The 4,541-nt window shown below is 43.3% G+C and overlaps 1 long non-coding RNA gene across 1 annotated transcript; it reads left to right on the plus strand.

The window, feature by feature from the left end:
• The first annotated feature begins 240 nt into the window (after positions 1–240).
• Positions 241–2,990, plus strand: LOC306805350. The gene is made up of 4 exons (XR_013775188.1): positions 241–302; positions 2,005–2,188; positions 2,559–2,600; positions 2,750–2,990. It is a non-coding gene; the product is annotated as an uncharacterized lncRNA (long non-coding RNA).
• Positions 2,991–4,541: the final 1,551 nt, after the last annotated feature.

The following is a 4,541-nucleotide window of genomic DNA, read 5'->3' on the forward strand; positions in this document are numbered from 1 at the left end:
AATTCAAATCTTTGCCAAGGGAAAAGCAGAACAAAATTAGGAATATTGGATCCAATCTGGCTGATAGGATATAATTGCTTTTAGATATAAAGATACTCAAATAATTAATTAAGTCAACTTTTAAGCTTTATTTCTAGTTGTTTGCATTATTGGAGTAGTGTAATACCACCAGAATGTGCCAGATAATTTTGATGCAGGAATTTATGTGCACAAATTTTCTTTTTTTTTCTGCTTACACAGCTTCAATTGTGAAGCATTGCACAGGGAACTGCACTTATACAAAGTGGCTGTTACAACTTCAGGTAAGAGCTGATCTTTCTCATAAATTTCCTTGTGTTGTCTGCTGGGCATTTTATTAAGGAAAATATTTGGAGAGATTTGCCTGTTAGACCAGATTGGCAACCAAACCATCCATTTTGCAGAAAAAAAAAAAAAAAAAAAGGTAACAAAAGAGACCTTTTGCAGATTTTGCAGGGGAATCCAAAGAGCTGCCACAGCACCGGCAGCATAAGCAGCTTATTGGGGTTTGCCAAGAACACAGCAAATCCAGGCCTTGAGTTTACAATAATAATTACAGTGTATTCTGCTGATTGCAATATTCTGGCCCAACAGGGCCTGTTTAACTAAGCTGGCCCTGGAATGGAGTGCCTACAAGTAATGTGATCTATTTATTAACGAGTGCTTTTTACAGGAGCGTCCGTTCTGAGCTCCCTCATTACTCCACAAACGGGCAGCGGGCTTTCAGCAGGACTCATTTGTATAAAACGCATCAGAAGAGTTCTTTAAGAACAACACAAACCTCAATTAAGCTCTGGTGTGTGTGTTTTGAAAGGTTATTCTTGGAGGATTTTCCCTCCCAAGCAAAGCCAGGCAACAAAAGGTAGAAGCCGAGCAGAACGTTTTTTTCCCAAGATGCGCCAAAACATTCGCTCAAAGATCAGCAGCAGCTTTCTGTAAATCCCCAAGCTTAGGAGAGCTTGTTGGACCCTTGACTCCTCCATGGGGTTGGTTCTTCTCAGATTAAGCCCAGCCCAACCAGGGATCTGCTGAAACCCGCGCGGACCCAGCGCGGATCCGCTGCCCAGGGCGCCGTATGCGGGTGTATAATCATGTAGCAGATCACGTATTCACTTGTATCATTAAATAAGGAGTAGCAGAGCTGCAGAGGCGGGTGGGCAGAAGGGATGCTCGGAGGATCACGGGGTCCCAGCATGCCCCTGTCCCCTTGGAAAGGCGCTGACTCACTCCCCGAGCAATCAGCGCTGTGTGCCATTACAAATGGGCTGGTTAATAGGCCTGCATCCATTATCATTAGTGCATCTCAGCACGCAGGTACATGATGGGGCCTGCCAGCGCATTTGCTCCAGCTCACTGAGCCAGGGGCCATGCTCCATTGCAAATGAGGATGAGGAACACCTGCTCCAGGGTTTTTCGGCAGACCGGAGTCATCCTTCACATCTCATGCAACACTTGTTCTGTCAGAATGCAACGCTGGCACCGGCCGGAGCGGGGCTGTGCCAGGCGTCCCACTCAAGATTACACACTTCCCTGTGGTCTCCTGCTCAAGTTTAGCTTTGAATTATTTTTTTTTAGTTATTTTTTTGATTTTCTCAAAGCGAGCTTTTAAAAATTTATCAAGTTCGTATTAGGCGTTCAGTCATTATGGTAAGGGTTTAAAAATAAAGATGGAAAAAAAAATAGAAACTTTGCTTCAGAAATTAACTTATTTTTTTGGCAATTAGAATGGCAGCATAAAATATTTATTGGGTCTGATAATTTTATTCACAGTGCTGAGTGCTGCCTGTTCGGATATGCTTTTTGAGAGAGGTTTTATTTTTGGAAAATTGATTCTTTCTCCCCCCCCTATTTTTCTTTCTGGCCTTCTGCAACTATTCCCAGTGTTTGTGGGATTTTCTTTTTAATTGTCTGCACTAGGTGACCCAAGATGTGATGTTGGACAGTAACCAAAAGGGGGAAAATATGACAAAATATTGCCTTCTCCAGGCACATGTCTTTCCATGCAGAGGCCTCTGCTCTGGCTGCCCTCCAGAGCCAGGACAAAGGCTTTCCTTATCCTGCTCCAAAAGGCACAATGCTCACTGCCAGCCCCAGGCTTGTTTGTTTGAGGCACTGGAAATCAAAATGAAGGGAGAAAAAACAGTTGGAATTTGAAGAAGCAGCTCTTGAGGTTTGTGATTTACACTGAAGGGCACAGTGAAGGTGGCAGCGTGCCCTTCCCATCTCCCTGTCCTGTGTAACAGGGATTTCATGGGCACTGCTGGTGCCAAAGCTGCTCAGTCCTTAAAAAAAGGATTCCTGCAAGGGGGAGATGCTGTCAGGCTCACGCACATCCTCCCATCCCAATGGATCAATTCCTACTGGGAAGAGTCCTCCAAATCACTCCCTGGTGTCCTGCAGTGACACTTCCCTGGTGAATGAGGAATCATCTCCTGAGTCAAGGCTGGCACTGAGCTGGGGCAGGGGGACTCTCCTGCACATCCTGCCAAAAGTGCAGCACCAACATCCACTCCTTGTCCAGAGTCCTGTCTGTCTCCCAGGAAAGCAGAAGGAATGGGAGTTGCTGCTTCTCCAAAATTCAGGTAAGAAAATCTGACTCTGGACTTGAAACATGGCTTTGACTAAGAAATTCCTGTTTGCTTTTCATGCTTTTCTTTTTTCAAGAGTTATTCCTCCCCCACTTCCCCAGTCCTCCTGTCCACACTGAGGAGGCTTTTGGTTCTGCTTCCAGAGCCTCCAAGAAAATGACAACTATTTCAGCAGGAAGCCTCATCTGGTGGAATCCAGGTTTCCACAGTGATGAAATGATGCTGGAAGCTCCAGATCTGCAGGTTTGGTGCTCTGCCAGGAAAGGGGAGTCCTCAGTTTGTATTTTGGGATCCCAAGCCTTATCTCTGCTTTATGCCCAAGCACTAAAAGAAAAAAAAAAAAAAAAAAGCTTCCCAGGATCCATCCTTTTAACCCTTTTATAACCTTTGATGCTCAAATGGAATCTTGGATTCTCATTCCTCCAGGTGTTTTTTGGTCCCTCCTGGGTTTGGAGAGATTTACGATTTGATGAAAAAAAATGCTACAGGAAGCACTGATGTGAATGCTTGTGGATTGGAGATTTGTGTTTTCTGTATTTTGCATATTAGTACACAGAAATATTCTTGTTTCTTCTTCTGTTCTGGTAACTTCAGAAGGTGTTTAGGGCTGTGCTCACCCAATGTCCTGGGATTGTGCTGGAAATGTCCCTGCCTTCCCCAGGGAACTGTGGGCTGGTCACTGATAACTCAGTATCACACACAGAAAAAGAGTTTAAAAGTTTTGTATCATCTTGTGTAAATTTTAAGAGAGACAGAGATAAAAAAAAAAAAAAATCTTCATATTTTGAAAGGCAGTTGTGACATTTTTTGATCTGTGACATAGTTCAGCAAAACCAAAAAGGAAAGAGTTGCCCTATGAGGTTGGAGGGACCATCCACCCACTCAGGGCTGTTGGGCAGTGATGGGATCTGCAGTGGGAGCTGAGGGAAAAGTGTGAAAAGAGACCAAGCACAGAGAAATCTCACAGATTGCAATGGGAATTTTGGGAAGCAAAATGCTTCCCATTGTATTTAACAGACAGTTAAATTAGTGTTTGCCCTTTTCCTTGTTTAAAGGGAAATTTCCAGGTCTGTGCCTTTGGAAGGATTTGGGTTTGCTGGGGTTTTTGCTCATGTACTATAATTTTAATTTTAATTTCTATGCATTCTCTGAGAGCTGCTCAAAGTTGATGTTGCTGCAACACTGGAAAAAGGAGGTGCTGGGAAGGCAAATTTTATACTCATGGTCTGAAAAAAAAAAAAAGAAAAGCTTTTCAGAGGGATGGCAGTAATGTAGAATAAGGATGTGTATGGTTAATGCAGGGATATTTTAATTAGAAGCATTAGTAGGGAAATAAAGGTTTGGGTTGGACTTTTCAAGGAATAATTCTAGAAGAATGTCTGGAGGACTCTAGAGGCAGCAATCCCTTGGGATCAGTCTGTAAGTCTGGGTTTGGGAAAAGGCAGAGTCAGGCAATGAGACACAAGCCTGATAATTATCTGGGGATGGTAAAAATTGTTGGTTTTCTTCTGTCACAACAGAAATAAACAATATATATATATTTTTTTTTTTCCCCCTCCATTCCATAGGGAGTGCTGGATACCTACTGGGACTTCTACCCCACAGTGCAGGGAAGAGCTCCAGAGGGATATATGGAATTTTGTAATTGACTTGCAGTGCAGTGATGCACCCTTGGTGCTCAGAGAGTTTCTTCCACAGCACCCCAAACTCCAGGTGCAGGCACCACTCTGGGCCTCAGCATCCTTAAAAACATCACCTTTCAAAGTTAATTATGCAGCATGACCAATAAATATTTAAAATATATCAGATATCATTTTTTTTAAGCTCAGCCTTGAAGCTCAGGGTGTGTTTACACTCTTTGCTGACTGAACAGACCCCAATATGTGTTTTTTAAATCCCAATCCCATCAGTGTCAAGCAAACAACACCACCACCC

Source organism: Erithacus rubecula (assembly GCF_903797595.1).
Source record: "Erithacus rubecula genome assembly, chromosome: 9".
NCBI classification, from domain to species: domain Eukaryota; kingdom Metazoa; phylum Chordata; class Aves; order Passeriformes; family Muscicapidae; genus Erithacus; species Erithacus rubecula.